Source organism: Lutra lutra, chromosome 1, assembly GCF_902655055.1.
Source record: "Lutra lutra chromosome 1, mLutLut1.2, whole genome shotgun sequence".
Lineage (NCBI taxonomy): Eukaryota > Metazoa > Chordata > Mammalia > Carnivora > Mustelidae > Lutra > Lutra lutra.
In genome coordinates, this window is record NC_062278.1 from 125838893 (window position 1) to 125857077 (window position 18185).

Here is an 18185-nt window from a genome sequence, read left to right on the forward strand (position 1 = left end):
AGTGTCATGACTACCATGCGTCTCCACTCCATCCCAGCTAGTTAGCTCTACTGCCCACCTGCGGCCAGCTTTCTCTGCCACAAACTGTCCACATGCTCTTTTGTAGCCAAGGGGACATTGGAAGGTGTGTGGAGATGATGGATCTTCCAGAGCCAGATTCTGGTTCTGGTGCTCTGAGATAGTTGGAAGGGGGTCAGTGGGATGGTGCTCCAGCCTAACCTAGGAGAGTGGCAGTGAGAGGCCATAACAAGGCAGTGGTTTGGAGGGGAGAGGCAGTTGCCACCAGCAATGTTAAAGGAGAATCTATGGGACTTATCATATGATTAAATACAGAGAGAGGGAAAAATAGAAGAATCCAGAAAAAAAATTCCCATCAAGTTCCAGGCAGTTAATATATTTTATCTCTTTCTGTCTTCACCATCAATATTGCAGACCACTGCCAGGTTGCTTGATCCAACTCTGGTCCCTTTCTAATAATAACAACACTCAGTCCATGTGCTTCACACAGTTCATACCTCCATGTTCCCCAGCCAGTTCCAGGATTGGCATACAACACAGGCCTGGCCCATCAAACCCGAGGTCACTAGACCTGGCACAATTACATAATCTTGGGTTTTTCGTTAAAGCTATTGAAAAAGAGATGTTCTTTAGCCTTTGGGGAACTAAAGTGGTAGAATATCAGCCTGGAGCTGCTGAGAGCCATCACATGGAGGAAGTCTTACTGCAATGAAGCCTACATGGAGGAAAGCAGAGGCAAGAGAAGTAGAGATGCTCCATCGCTTGAATGTTAGGATCAAGCCCTGTTTGACATCAGTCCTAACCATGGGCTTTTTGCTTATTAGCCAATGAAATCCTTTGTTTTCCCTAACTAGTATCTCTCTCTCTCACACACACACACACACACACACACGCATGCGCGCACACACACACACGCACATACGTACACACACACACACACCACTCTGGCAGAGATCCTGGACTCCAAGCATAAGGGTGAGAAGGTGGGGGAACAGAGTAGTAGTGAGACGAAGTAGATAAAGACAGAGGAGAAGAAGGATGGAGACCTAGTAAAAAAGAGAGTTGTGGTTTTCAAATACTTTGGCAAATTCTTTGACATGCCTCCCTTCCAAGGCCCAATTTCCCACCTCCTGAATGTGGACTGGTGGCATAAGTGATGGTGTGTGACTTCTGAGGCTAGGTCATACAATTGTATATACAACTACCTCCTTGGTCTCTCTCTTGGATCATGCGATCTGAGGGAAGCCAGCCACCATGTCACAAGGACACTTGAGTAACCCCATGGAAAGGCCCACATGGACAACAACTGAGGCCTCTCACCAGCAGCCAGTGAGCCACCTTTAAAAGCAGGTCCTTCAGTCCAGCCAAGCCACTCTTACACTCCTGACCAATAGAAACTGTGACATAATAAATGTTTATGTTGTTTAAAGCCACTAAATTATGGAGTAATTTGTTACACAGCAATAAATAACCAATACAGGAACTCTCAGACGCATAAGCAGGGTGGCCTCTGTGTGGACTGATGATATCTCAGTGGGAACCATGAAAGACTGCTGTGCCCCCATGAGTATGACGAATCAGCCCATGGCAGGACTTCCTTTCTTCTCTGTAGGGCTTTAAAGGCAGAACCAGAAGAAGCACCTGTGTCTTTGAGATGCCCAAGACTGTGTCCCTTCCATAAGGTAACATTCCTAAGTCTGGTTGCCGAGGAGCTAGAAGATGGGGAGGGAATAGCTAATGAACCTCAGATTGTTTTTTTGAATCCTAGAGAGGTCAAGAACTAGAAGACATAAGAAAATGGTGGTTCTGTTATTAATTTAATTACTTAAGTCCCATGGAGATGTGATTAAGACAGAATCAAGATAAGATTGTGGTAAATCCAAAAAGACTGTCCTTATAGGAGACAGAAAAAGGCACACACGAAAGAAGGTGGTTTGAATATGGAGGAAAAATATTGAATTGATGTGTCTACAAGCCATAGAATACCAAGGATAGCCAATAGAAGTTAAGAGGGGGTGCGCCTGGGTGGCTCAGTGGGTTAAGCCTCTGCTTTCGGCTCAGGTCATGATATCAGGTCCTGGGATCAAGCCCCTCGTCAGGCTCTCTGCTTGGCAGGGAGCCTGCTTCTCTCTCTCTCTCTCTGCCTGCCTCTCTGCCTACTTATGATCTATCTCTGTCAAATAAATAAAATCTTTAAAAAAAAAAAAAAGTTAAGAGAGGGGCAATGAACATATTCCTGCTCAAACCTCCAGAAGGAACGAACTCTGAAATGGGAGAATAACTTTCTGTTGTTTTAAGCAAAAGAATAAAGAAAGATAACTTACAAATGATATTAAACATTAATAGGTGAAATGATATCAGTTAACAAATTTAAAATGGCCTTACTTAATTAAGATGTTCCTCTATTGTCCTTCATTGCTCCATAAATGTGTACTGATCACATAAGCAGGGCCAGAGCTGTGTCTGGGCCATTCACCCAGGAAATGTGACACCTCGGCCAGGGGCCACATGAGTGCCTCAGATGCCCAGTGGTACAGGAGTTCGCTGGCAGATTGAGAACAGAGTGCAGTGCAGGACTCTAGAAAGAGCCCCTGTCTGTCCACAACTGAGCAAGCTGGCTGGATATTTGGAGAGGTAAGAGGGGGAAATTTTCTAGTACATAGAGATGCAGTACTAGTTGAAGTACTTTAGGCTTGTCCATTGTGTGGGAGAAATACCAGAGGGAAGAAGTATCTTCAGACTGCTTGCTTCTCAAAGAAGAATCTGGAGGGAGTAATGCCTTCATCTGAAGAAGTGACCCTGGACCCTCCTGGACATCTCAGACACCATGACAAGTGGGGCGGGGAGAGTGTGGGGAACTGCCTGAATCCACAAGGGCCCCTTAATTCCTCTCCTATAGCATCTGCCCTTCTCATTCTGGTGTCCAAGTCCTCCTTTAGAAGTCTGTCCCTTGGGGCGCCTGGGTGGCTCAGTGCGTTAAAGCCTCTGCCTTTGGCTCAGGTCATGATCCCAGGGTCCTGAGATCAAGCCCTGCGTCGGGCTCTCTGCTCAGCGGGGAGCCTGCTTCCCCCACCCGCTGCCTGCCTCTCTGCCTACTTGTGATCTCTGTCAAATAAATAAATAAAATCTTAAAAAAAAAAGAAGAAGTCTGTCCCTTGAGTTCTGGACACATCCTTTCTGTTTGAGCCAGGTCTGTCTCCTGAAGTGAACAGTGACAGTTCCTGCACTACACTATTGTTCTTCCCATTTTCACTGAAGAAATGCCTAGTTCTTCCCTTTCCAGCAAATTCTTATGAAATTCTCCAAGTCCTTCCTCCAAAAAGTCCTCTTTGACTGACTTTCCTAATTAATTCTCAATTTTGATTGGTTTGGTGCTGCGGTGATATTGGAAGAAAGGGGTCAAACCAGGTTGCACATTTCAAGATCTCATTCTTGTTGATGACAACATGGATTCCGTCAGACTTTCTCCAGCCAGGTAGGACCTGGTCACATGCCATTCTCCTTTTCCTCTTCACTTTGCCCTGTGTTCTCTGAGTTACTGGGCTGTGTGAGTGAGTTAATTACTCCTCCGACCTTCATACTGCGGTTATCAGCCCAACTTTGACCATGTTTTCATTTATGGCCCTTCTAAGGAGACCTCCAGGTTAAGAAATCTTCCTGCCACGCAGCAATAGGTAGTGACCTTTGGCCCACCAAACAGGCCACCTCTGAGAGGGTGCTGCTCCTCAGATGAGGTGGGCATTGCAACACCTAACATAGGATGTCAGGATAATGCCTGGGTATATCTTCAGAAAATTTCTGCTATTTTGCACTTTGGGACTCTCACCATTTTATAGCTCTTAATTGATAATCCTCAAGGTTGTTGTAATCACTACAGATTATTTTTCTCCAAGCCCAACCTATTCTAGAAGACTCAGCTAAAGGCCTTACCAAAGCAAGACACATTCCTTATCAGCCCTGGATGGTCTTTTTCATGATGAACATTGTGTCATTATTAAATTCCATTCTTTTTGTGGTATCCACTCTCTTAAAAATATTTTTGCATTAAACAGTAAATCAAAACTCAAGTAGAAAAATGGTTAGACATTGATGACAATAAGAAGACTACCTGGGAGAAAACATTTGAAAATCATATATCTGGCAAAGGGCTCATATAAAAATATGTTAAGAACTCTCCACACTCAACAGTAAGAAAACAGTCCAGTTAGAAAATGAAGGAAAGACTTGAATAGGCACTTCACCAGTGAAGACATAAGGGTGGCAAATAAATACATTAAAAGGTGTTCAGGATTGTTAACCACTGGAAAATGCAAATTAAATCATAATGACTTAGCTGCTCAAAAAGCATGCTAATATATTTGTTAGAAGGGCTAAAATTAAAAATCTGATAATACCAAGTATTGGCAACCATCCAGAGATACTAGATCACTCACACATTTTTGGTGGAAATATAAAATGGTAGAGCCCCTCTTGAAAAAGAGTCTGGTAGTTTCTTAAAACATTGAACACACACTTATGATACAACCCAGTAATCACACTCCTGGTTATTTTTCCCAAAGAAATGGAACCTTATATTCACACAAAAACCTGTACATGAATGTTCATAGCCGCTTCATTTCTAATTACCAAAGACTAAAAACAAAAACCCAATGACCTTCAACAGATGAAGGGTTAAACGAACTGTGCTACATTCATACAGTGGAATGCTAGTCAGCAACAAAAGGAACAACTATTGATACTTAAAATAATTGGATAGCTCCTAGGGCATTGAGTAAAGTGAAAAATCCAATCTCAAAAGTTTCATAGTATATGGTTCCATTTATATGGCATTATCTAAATGACAATATTAAAGAGATGGAGGACACATCAGTGGTTATCAGGAGTTAGGAAGGGCCAGGAGAATGTGATTACAAAGGAGCAGCAGCATAAGAATGTTTTTGTGGAGACAGAACAGTTTTATATCTTGATTGTGATGATGGTTATATGAATCTACACATGTGATTAAATATCATAGAACTATACACAGAGATATATAAAAAGAGCATGCAAAAAATGGTGAAATCCAAGTAAGATTTGTGGTCAGTTATATGTATTGTGACAACCAATTTCCTAGGTTTTGATAATGTTCTATAGTTATAGGAGAGGTCACCAGGAGAGGAAGCTGAGTGATGGATACTCAGGACCTGTCTGTACTATTTTTCCAACTTCTTTTGAGTCTGTAATTATCTGGGTGATGGACATTGGAGAGGAAACATGTTGTAATGAGCACTGGGTGTTATACACAACTAATGAAACATTGAACACTACATCAAAAACCAATGATGTACTATATGCTGGTTAATTGAACATAATTAAAAAATTAGAAACATTTTTTAAAATAACACTATGTATAAAATCCTAAGGGTTATGATTAAAACAAGGCTCAGGGAAAACTCATATCCTTAAATAATTAATAAATTAATATGTAAAATATAATTAATTATTATATAAATTGATAATATTCAACAAAGTAAAAAATTAAATTAATAATTTAAATATTAGGAAAAGAGTAACAAAGTAAAAATAGAGATAATAGAAAAAGGATCTGATAAAGCAAAACTGGAAATTAGTGCCTTTGAAAATGGACAAATAGTGGCTCCTGGGTGTCTCAGTTGGTTAAGTGTCCAACCAGTATTGGCTCAGGTCATGATCTCAGATTGTGAGATCGAGTTCCAAGTCGGGTTCTGTGCTAAGAATGGAGCCTATTTAAGATTCTCCTTCTGTCCCTCCTCCCGACCCCCCAACTTGTGCACATGCACATGCTCGCTCTCTCTCTCTCAAAAAGAAAAAAGAAGAAGAAAAATAGACAAATAGAACAAATCTTTAAAAATAAAGTGTTGATCTTTAAAAATAAAACACAGAAACCACCAGCTAACCAAATCAAGAAAAAGTAAGAATTCATAAGTATACAAAATTAAAATTACAATAAGGAAATGGCTACTGACATAGAGGAAATAAAAGTATGAAAATTTCTCCAATAAAATGGAAGATTTTCAAGTAAAATATAAAGATTTTCAAGTAAAAAACTGATCACAGAACAGAGATTTAGAGAGACCAATGACCTTGGTTGAAATTAAAGACGTTGTCAAAGAATCATCCTTCCTCATAAAAGCACCAGGCCCAGATGATTTCATAGACATTTTTTATTAAATACTAAATACAAATACTAGTACAAATAATGCCCTTGTACCTTTTTCTTTCAAGGTTTCAAGTTGTTAGTTTTTTGCTATGAATATGTTTTTCTTTCTATTTTTGTATTCTCATTCCCATTCCTCCATGAACCACCATTTAAAAAAAAATTTTTTTTTAAAGATTTTATTTATTTATTTGACAGAGAGAGATCACAAGTAGACGGAGAGGCAGGCAGAGAGAGAGAGAGAGGGAAGCAGGCTTCCTGCTGAGCAGAGAGCCCGATGTGGGACTCGATCCCAGGACCCTGAGATCATGACCTGAGCCGAAGGCAGCGGCTTAATCCACTGAGCCACCCAGGCGCCCCTAAAAAAAATATTTTATTTTTAAGTAATCTCTTTACCAAATATGGGGCTTGAACTCAAAACCCCAAGATTAAGAGTTGCATATTTCACTGATAAACCAGGAATGCACATCCGTAAGCAACCATTTTAATAAGTTTAGTGTGAACATATTTTTGCAAGGTATGCATTCTTTTGTGGCACTATATTCTTAATTTTCGCAAATGATATTATGTTATATATCTCATTGTTTCCTATGATTTCGGATACTAACTTAAAAATAAAAACATAGCAAAATAGATTTGGGAGGCTGAATTCTTAACCAGGTATGACTAAATACCAGTCATTTCAATTGATGAAACATTAAAAACATTTCTACTAGGGGTGCCTGAGTGGCTCAGTTCAGTTCAGTTAAGCAACAGACTCTTAGTTTGGCTCAGATCATGATCTCAGTGTCACAGGATTGGCCCCATATGGGGCTCCGAGCTCAGCATAGAGTCTGTATGAGATTCTTTCTCCTTCTCTCTCCCTCTCCCTCTGCTCCTGCCCTTGCTTGCACATTCTCTCTTTCTCTCAAATAAAATAAATAACTAAATAACTAAATAAAATCTTTTAAAAAAAGTATTGTAGTGTCTAGGTAGCTCAGTCAGTTAAACGTCTGATTCCAGTTTTAGCTCAGGTCATGATCTCATGGGTTGTGGGATAGAGCCCAGCATAGGGCTCCATGCTCACCAGGGAGTCTGCTTGAAAATTCTCTCCCTCTGCACCTCCTCCACTCACTCAAGCTCAATCTCCCCCCACCTTAAATAAATAAATAAATAGATCTTGTTTGTTTGTTTGTTTGTTTGTTTGTTTAAAGGCATTTCTACTGAAGTCAAGAATAAGACATGGATACCCACTAATACTCTTCCGTAAGGATTAGCCATTGCCAACAATCAAAAAGGAATAAAAGTGTAAAAATCAGAAACAAGGAAGAAAAACTATCATTATTTGTAGATGATATGATTGCATACATGAAAATATAAGAATACAAGCAAATCAAGTAAAAAACTATTACAGATAATAAGAGAATTCAGAAGAGTAATTGGACACAAAATTAATGCCCAATTCAGTAGCTTTCCCATATACAAACAAAAAGCAACTAGAAAATATAATGGGAGAAAACATTCCATTTATAATAATAATGACAGACAAAATATTTAGAAATAACTAACAAAAATATGAAAGATATATAGACAAAAACTTTAAACTCAGACTTAATATAAAATAAGATTTGGATTAATGGAAACCCATACTCTGTTTTTGTATAGAACTCAACATTATAAAAATGTCCATTCTTCCTAAGTTAATATGTAAATTGAATGTGAACATTTTTTCCATTTTCATAACAAAATGGAATTTTAAATTAGTGGGGAATTGATTTGAAATGGTACTGGAATAATCAATGACACATTTGGGAAACTAATTAAGCTAAATCAAAAAGTTTTTAGGCTTCAAAGTGAAAGTATAAAACTTCTAAAAGTAAATACATGAGATTTTCTTTTTATTTTTTAAATTAATCTTAGGGTAGGGAAGACCTTTCTATGACGTAAACCTTAGAACCAATGAAAAGAAAAGTTTGATAACTTAAAGTACCTATTAATTAGAATTCCAGTACAGAACTTTCAGTTTAAAAGTGTGGATTAAATACATGAATTTATCACTGCTCTTTACCAAAATTTCACTACCATGACAATAAAAATGTTACAGGACAATTTTTTTAAAGACAGTAAAATCATGACCTTCATACAAACATAAAATAAATGCTTGGCAAAGATTTTATTTAATTTATTAATTAATGAAAGAACTACTGAGATGTTATAGCTCTTACAAAGCAGGATTTGACTTAGATATTTATATCATCATCTAAAAAAATCTACTTGCCTTGCCATGATAAGGTGTCATTTGCATAGCTATAGACAGGAAAAGTTTGCAATATTATCAGTTCTACAAGTTAACTTCTATCTCCCAGAATTGGAAAATAGCCTAGTCAGAAAAAATCAACAAAACTGAAAGGCAACCTATGGAATAGGAGAGATATTTGCAAATGACCTATCCCATAAAAGATTAGTATCCAAAATGTATAAAGAACTTAGGCAACTCAACACCAAAACAAAACAAAAAACAAAAAACAACCAATTTAAAAAATGGGCAGAAGATATGAACTGACATTTCTCCAAAGAAGACATCCAGATGGTCAATAGTCACGTGAAAAGATGTTCATCTTTTCGTACCATCAGGGAAATGCAAATCAAAATTACAATGAGATATCACCTCACACCTGTCAGAATGGCTAAAATCAACAACACAGGCATTGGTGAGGATGTGAAGAAAGGGGAACCCTCTTGCACTATTGGTGGGAATACAAACTGGTGCAGCCACTGTGGAAAATAGTATGGAAGTACCTCAAAAAGTTAAAAATAGAACTACCCTATGACCCAGTAGTTGTACTACTGGGTATTTACCCCCAAATACAAAAACATTAATTCAGAGGGATGCATGCCCCCCTATGTTTATAGTAGCATTATCTACAATAGCCAAACCATGGAAGCAATCCAGTGTCCACTGATAGATGAATGGATAAAGAAGATGTGAAGAAGATAGATAGATAGATATGTAGATATCTATCTATCTATATATGCACATATATATGTATGTGTATGTATGTATTCATATTCCAGATATACATATGTGTGTGTGTGTATATATATATATATATATATATATATATATATATAATATACATATATAATGGAATATTACTCAGCCCCTTTCCCCAGAATGAAATCTTGCCACTTGCAACAACATGGAGAGAGCTAGGGAATATAAATCTTATTGAAATCCATCAGTCAGAAAGACAAATAACATATAATCTCACTCATATGTGGGATTTAGGAAACAAAACAAATGAGCAAAGGGAAAGAGAGAGAGAGAAATCAAGAAACAGAATCTTAACTGGAGAATAATCTGGTGGTTATCAGAGAAGCTGAATGGTGGGTGGAGGAAATAGGGGTGATAGGGATTAAAGAGTGCCATTTGTTCTGATGAATAAATGAAATGAAAAACAACAACAAATAAGAACAAAAAATAGTTTTTGTTTTACTCTAATGCTTGCTGAAGTCTCTCCTATAGGCCACAGACTAGAATCTGTGTTTCTTTTTTTATTTTTAAAATATTTTATTTATTTATTTATTTGAAAGGCAGAGATCACAAGGAGGCAGAGAGGCAGGCAGAGAGAGAGAGGGAAGCAGGCTCCCTGCTGAGCAGAGAACCCGATGCAGGACTCGATTCCAGGACCCTGAGATCATGACCTGAGCCGAAGGCAGCGGCTTAACCCACTGAGCCACCCAGGTGCCCAAGAATCTGTATTTTTCACAAAGAAAGTCTCAGAGCCCTATAGAAACATGTACTTCCAAATATCGACATTTCAAGGAATTAACTCTTGGGTAGAGGCATCTAAGCTGGAACCACTTGGGCATCTTTCAGACCATATCAGTAGACTAAGTCTGGATTTCCAGAACCCTTTCAGTTGAGAAACAGATGGCTTCATAAGACTATGAATTTAAGATATGGAATGGAACAAGAATTAATTATACAGAAACGAATGAACTGATGAGAAAGATTTTATCGTGGTTGTTTGGAATATCGCTAATGTTGTTTTAATGCACTATTTTCCAGATATTTAAGGAAGCCCTTGTCATTTTTTCTTATGCTCTAAGTGACCCATGGCAATTTGGTAGGCTCTGCTTTTATAAACTAAAATGAAGCAGTTAAAAGTGATATCTAATTCTATGAATTCCTAGAATTCAGAAATTATGAGTCTCTTTCTTATGGCAGTAGAGTTATTTGCATGGGTTTGGTAATAATCTGTCTTCCTTTCTACCAGACCTTAATTAAACAAATTGACCAAACGACCAAGGCCTTTGGATATGTCATTTACAATACCTTCTCCCATTCCATAGGTTGCCTTTCAGTTTTGTTTCCTTTGCTGTGCAGAAGATTTTTATTTTGATGAAGTCCCAATAGTTTATTTTTGCTTTTGTTCCCTTACCTCAGGAGAAATATCTAAAAGAATGCTGCTGCGGCCAGTGTCAGAGAAACGACTACCCATGTTCTTTTCTAGGATTTTTATGGTTTCCTGTCACACTTTTAGGTCTTTCATCAATTTTGAGTTTATTTTTGTGTATGGTGTAAGAAAGTGGTCCAATGTCAGTTCTTCCAATGTTGCTGTCCAGTTTTCCCAACACCATTTGTTGAAGATCTTTTTCCCATGGGATATTCTTTCTTGCTTAGTTGAAGATTAATAGACCATGCAACTGTGGTTTTATTTCTGGGTTTTCTGTTCTATTCTATTAATCTATGTGTCTATTGTTATTGCGGTACCATACAGTTTTATTTGCTACTGTTTTGTAATATAACTTGAAGTCTGGAATTGTGATATGTCCAGCATTGCTTTTCATTTTCAAGATTGCTTTGGCTCTTCAGGGTCTTTTGTGGTTCCATACAAATTTTAGGATTGTTTGTTCTAGCTCTGTGAAAAACGGTTGTTGTTATTTTGATAGGAATTGAATTAGATCTGTAGATTATTTTGGTAGCATAGCCTTTTTAACAATACTTGTTCTTCTAACCCACAAGCAAGGAATGTCTCTCCATTTCTTTGTGTCATCTTGAATTTCTTTTATCAGCGTTTTATAGTTTCCAGAGTATAGGTCTTTCACTTCTTTTGTTAATAAGATATTTTACTCTTCTCGGTGCATTTGTAAACGGGATTGTTTTCCTCATTTTTCTTTCTGCTGCTTCATTAGTGCATAGAAATGCAACAGATCTCTGTACATTGATTTTGTATCATGCAACTTTACTAAATTCATTTATCAGTTCCAGTAGTTTTTTGTTAGAATCTTTAGGATTTTCTATAGATAGTATCATGTCATCTGCATTTAGTGAGAATTTTGCTTCTTTGTGAATTTTGATGCCTTTTATTTCTTTATGTTTGATTGCTGTGGCTCAGACTTCCACTATTATGTTGAATAAAAGTAGTGAGAGTGGACATCCTTGTCTTGTTCCTGACCTTAGGAGAAAAGCTCTTGTTTTTTTTTTTTTTACCACTGAGTATGATGTTGTCTGTGAGTTGTTTTTTTTTATATATATATATGGCCTTTATTAAATTGAGATATGTTCCCTCTAGACTTACTTTGCAGAGGATTTTTGGTTTTTTATCATGAATGGATGTTGTACTTTGTCAAATGCTTTTTCTGCATCTATGGAGATGATCCTACAGTTATCTTTTCTCTTATTAATGTGAAACATCATGTTGATTATTTTTTAGATATATCGTTTGATTCAGTTTGCTCATATTTTGTTGAGAATTTTGCATCCAAATTCATGAGAGATATGTGGCTGATATTTGTCTTTTTTTGTGGTGGTTTTATGGTTTTGGTGTCAGGGTGATGCTAGACTCATAGAATAAATTTGTAAGTTTTCCTTCCTCTTGCATTTTTTGGAATAATCTGAGAAGAATGAATATTAACTCTTCTTTAAATGTTCGGTAAAATTCACCTGTGACACCATCTGGTACTGGACTTTCGTTTTTCGGGAGTTTTTTTTAAATATTACTGATTCAGTTTTGTTGATGGTAATTGATCTGTTCAAATTTTCCATTTCTTTCTGCTTCAGTTTTGGTAGGTTATATGCTTCTAGGAATTTATCCATTTCTTCTAAGTTGTCCAATTTGTAGGCATATAGTTTTTCCAAATATTCTGATATAATTATTTGTATTTCTGCAGTGGTTATTTCTGCTCTTTCGTTAGTAATTTTGCTTATTTGGGTCCTCTCACTCTCTCTTTTTTAATGAGTCTTGCTAGAGGTTTATCAGTTTTGTTGATCTTTTAAAGAAACAGCTCCTGGTTTCATGGAACTATTCTTTTTTTTTTCTTTTAGTTTCTACATCATTTATTTCTGTTCTAATATTTATTATTTCATTCCTTTTGCTGGGTTGGGTTTTGCTTGACCTTCTTTTTCTAACTCCTTTAGATGTAAGGTTAGGTTGTTTATTTGAGATTTTTTTTGCTTCTTTAGGTAGGCCTGTATTGCTATAAACTTCCCTCTTAGAACCATTTTGCTGCACACAAAAACTATTTTTAAATGACAGAACTATTGTTATTTTATTACTGAAATTTTTCAAATGGACTGATGAGAGTTCATAATAATAATAATGCAGGAATGATACAACTTGGAAGGATATTTGGTCATTTGGTTAGCGGCATACAAAACAAAAATAATAAACCTGTTCTCCCAAAAGAAACTTTAAACAAATGTCTCTTATATTTTTTTTTTAAGATTTTATCCATTTATTAGAGAGAGAGAGAAAGAGCAAGACAGGCAGTCAGAGAGGCAGGCAGAGAGGCAGGCAGAGGCCAGAGGGCGAAGCAGGCTCCCCACCGAGCAAGGAGCCCGATGTGGGACTCGATCCCAGGTTGCTGGGATCATGACCTGAGCCAAAAGCAGCCGCTCAACCAACTGAGCCACCCAGGCGTCCCAACAAATGTCTCTTATATTAATCATTAAGTCTACTTGCTAAGAAGCCAGTGGATGCTACATCTGATTTATAAAATTGGATGATATACTTTTATAGAGGGAAAATTCTTAGGATAGAACATATCATAATCCTTAGATATAACAGATATGTGATATATGAAGAATATCAAGTAAAAAGTTGAAGTAGGGCCTAGACATCTATATTTCTATGCAACTTTATAATTAGGTCTAATATGTATTGAGGTCCACTGACCTAAAAATTACTTGATTCATATTTTTAAAAAGAAAAAAGTCCTGTGGCAGTCAACATTTTAAACAATAATTGAAATGTATTGTTGCTCAGTATCATCAGACAAAACACTGCCAAGACTCAAATAAATAAGGGAAAGTTCAACAGAACTATTTTTATAAGACTTTCAGTCAGTGTTTTCCCCAAACTTAAACATATACAGAAAGCAAAGCATTGAAAAATCTCCAGAGACTTCCCATAAAGCATAAAATTTCTGAAATATTTATATTAATAACATCTTACCTTTACAAATTTAACCTAGGGAAGGCTGAGCATTTCTTCTGATGTTATTAACAACTCTTCCCATGCAGCTCACCAAACCTGATTATTTCTAGCATCCCTTTTTTTAAGGTAAAAGAACAAAGCTTTGTGATTTTCCAGGAACCCTCTGGGAAATCTCAAAGACTACTTTAGGTGTAAAAGATTTCCTGCAAGTCTTATTTATTTTCTTCTATATTTCAGACCTGATTTTTGGAAGGCAAAAATCAAGAGTTGTCAGAGGAGATTTAGACACTTGATTAAGACAGGATCATTGGTACCTGAGAAACAATGCTTGGTTGCTTATTGAGTCAAGGTGACAATAAAACATTTAAAAATAAATACGGGGAGGAAACAAGATTGTAAAGAACCTTAGCACTTTCATAAGCAAGGAAACTTTTTTTCCTTCTCTTTTTTCCTGCTTTCCTTCCTTTTCATGGTTAAGAGCATAAAGTCAAAATGGACCCGCTTGTATTCTTACCAACAGTGCGAGAGGGTTCCCCTTTCTCCACATCCTCATTAACATTTGTTGTTTCCTGCCTTGTTAATTTTGGCCATTCTAACTGGTGTAAGGTGGTATCTCATTGTGGTTTTGATTTGTGTTTGTCTGATGGCGAGTGATGTTGAGCATCTTTTCATGTGTCTGTTAGCCATTTGTATGTCTTTTTTTAGAGAAGCGTCTGTTCATGTCTTCTGCCCATTTTTTGACTTCATTATTTGTTTTGGAGTGTTGAAGCACTCTGGGAAACAGTATGGAGTTTTCTCAAGATGTAAAGAATAGAGCTACCCTGGGGCGCCTGGGTGGCTCAGTGGTTAAAGCCTCTGCCTTCGGCTCAGGTCATGATCTCAGGGTCCTGGGATCGAGCCCCGCATCAGGCTCTCTGCTCAGCCTCCTCCTCCTGTCTCTCTCTGCCTGCCTCTCTGCCTACCTGTGATCTGTCTGTCAAATAAATTAAAAAAAAAAAAAAGAATAGAGCTACCCTAAACCCAGCAACTGTACTAAGTATTTACCCCAAAGATATAGGTGTAGTGAAAAGAAGGGGCACGTGCACTGCAATGTTCATAGCAGCAATGTCCACAATAGCCAAAGTGTGAAAGGAGCCGAGATGCCCTTCAACAGACAAATGAATAAAGAAGATGTGGTCCACATATACAATAGAATATTACTCAACTATCAGAAAGGATGAATATCCACCATTTGCATTGACATGGTCGGAACTGGAGGGGATTATGTTAAGTGAAATAAGTTCAAGCAGAGAAAGACAATTATGGTTTCACTTGTATGGTTTCACTTGTATGTGAAACATACGGAATAGCATGGAGGACATTAGGAGAAGGAAGGGAAAAATGAAAGGTGGGAAATCAGAGGGGGAGATGAACCCATGAGAGACTATGAACAACAGGAAACAAACTGAAGGTTTCAGAGGGGAGAGGGGTGGGAGGATGGGTTAGGCCAGTGAGGAGTATTAAGGAGGGCACATACTGCATGGAGCACAATGTGTTATATGCAAACAATGAATCATGAAACACTACACCAAAACTAATGATGTACTGTATGGTGACTAACATAATTAAATTTTTAAAAATTAGAAAAAATAATTTTAAAAAATTTAAATTTTTAAAAATTTTAAAAATTCAATATAGAGAATGTAAGATTATTCAGGCAAGTTACAGAATCTTTGCTTTCTAGGCAGATTACGCAGAAAGTAAATAAGGTAACCAACCCTGCTAGCTTCCCCAGGACTGTTCTGATTGTAATACTGAAAGTCCCACATCCCAGGAAGCCCTCAGTTCTGGGTCACTCAAGAATGTGGGTCACTTTAAAAAGAATAGACATTTGTATTTTAGGTCAAGACATTAATCAGAAAATCAAAGATGCAAGCCCAACTTTGCAAAAATTCTAACACATTTCATAGCTTATAAGACTAAGGATTATAAACCAGGATAAGAAAAATATACTTTCCAAATTTTTTCCTTTCCCATACTTTTTCATATTCTGGTTATACTTTTATTCTAATACAAATGTCAAGGGGTCCATAAGTTCAAAACTAATTCCGTAATAATATTAAGATGCTATTTTTGATAACATGCTATGATTCATACTATCTTCAAATTAATGCATAAATGAGTATTTTAAATATTTCTGGTTTTCTTTTTAATGGAGTAAATACAAATAATTGTAACCACATAAATCCCAAGAACTACTGCTTATGGAAAAGCAAAAGCATATTCTTGGTTGTATTTCTCTGTCTTTGCTCCTAGTGCAATTGCAACCAGTCATATTAATTATAACTTTTCACTGAAGTAATTAACTTCTATTTCACAGGGAAAACTAGAGAGCAGATAATTGAGAACTTTCTGTCATATGAAGCATTTTAGCAGATTAGCAGAGTTCATAATACAATTTTTTACAGTCACATGCATTCCTGTGTGGCAAAAATGAGCACATTCATTAACATGACTCATTGCTATAGCTTCTCTTTTAGCATATTAGAAAAGCAAAATTATGCTTAGTAATCAATGTGTCAGTGCTCTATACTACTTAGAAAGTACCTAGATATCCACTGGCCACATAATAACTAATTTAATTTAATATCAGCTCACAGTTTTTAAAAATGCTGTTGAAATTAAAAATTTGTCAGAATAATGATTCAATTTAGTCAAACATAAATTTTTATTTTTCATAATCTTAAGCATTATGTAGGAGTAATGTTAGCTTATTTGATCAGCAAACCTGTAAATGTCTAAGAAAAACACACCAACATAGAAAAAAACTGCTTAAATTACACTTAATAGTGATAAATCAGAAAAAACAAAGCTGTTTTTATTAAACTCACATTAGTAAACTGGTCTTGTTTACCAAACATTTACTTTAATTATGTGAATTTGGGTTTTTAAAAGGTTTCTGACTTAGCATCAGGAAAAATAATTTTAACATATTTTTATAGCACATTTAAAGTATTCAAAGTTTAATTATCTTATTTGGGGGGATTTTATATAGCTACTTATTCTACAAACCAACCAGAATAAAATTCCTTTAATTTAAAAGACTTTGTACTCTAATTTATTTATACCCTCCAGAAATAGGAAAACACACACACACACACACACTGAGAGGTAAAGACCTTTCCAAATTACAGAGAGTTTATAGTTTCAATTCTATAATTTTAGTCACAGGTCACATGACACAGACAGAATTTAAAAAAAAAAAATTCACCATTCTGTCTATCAAAGAGAGCTGTTCTTCTTCCTAGTGTGTATGAATTTTTTAATTAATCTGTGTTCCGGGGGGCGCCTGGGTGGCTCAGTGGGTTAAAGCCTCTGGTTTCAGCTCAGGTCATGATCTCAGGGTCCTGGATTGAGCCCCGCATCAGGTTCTCTGCTTGGCGGGGAGCCTGCTTCCCCCTCTCTCTCTCTGCCTGCCTTTCTGCCTACTTGTGATCTTTGTCTGTCAAATAAATAAATAAAATCTTAAAAAAAAAATCTGTGTTCCAAATAGACAAACACATAAGCAAATAACAAGAAAAACAAATAAAAAGGACTAATAAACCAGATTCCCTGTCATCTCTCACCCAGCAAAGAATAGATATCTATCACTTACCTACAAAAACCATCAAATGGCTGGGCAATTAAAACAAATGCCCAGTTATTGCTCTCACCAATGTAGTATAACTGATGGACTGTAAGTGAACAAAACCAAAATGCAAAATTAATGGAGGAAAAAAACCCAGAGAATGTACAGTTGGCAAAGTTAAAGTTCTATTGACACTTGGGATTCACTTAGGAGACCAAAAAAAAAAAAAAAAAAAAAGTGTCTTGCTTAAGCTGCTAATGAAGCATACTTGTCTGAGCACACAGTCTACCTGCCTCTGTCAGATGAATCTATTGTGCATCTCAGCAGAAACTTCAAAATTGTTAAAAGATATTTTTTAAAAGATGAAACCATAACTCATACAAATATAAAATGAACACTGAGCAAAGATTTTAAATTAACTCATCAACTGATGAGGGAACCAGTAAGATATCACAATTGGTTCAAATGATAATTTGACTTAAAGAGATTTATATTCTCTACTGGACAAACCTATTTGCATTGCTATGATCAAGAATCAATTGCACAGCTATACACTGGAAACAACTTCATCACAATCAGCTCTACATGTTAACCTCTATCTCTACAAAATTGAAACATAGCCAAATGCAACTTGAATGGGTGAGCTAGACAGAACAGACACTGATTCTTTTCTTTTTTTTTTTTTTTTGCCCATTTAAAAACTTTTCAAAACTTTTCTTTTTTTTCTGTGTCTTTTTTTAATTTAATTTCTTTTCAGTGTAACATAATTCATTGTTTATGCACCACACCCAGTGCTCCATACAATACATGCCCTCCATAAAACCCACCACCAGGCTCCCCCAACCTCCCACCCCCCACCCCTTCAAAACCCTCGGATTGTTTTCCAGAGTCCATAGTCTCTCATGGTTCATCTCCCCTCCCAATTTCCCTCAACTCCCTTCTCCTCTCCATCTCCCCATGTCCT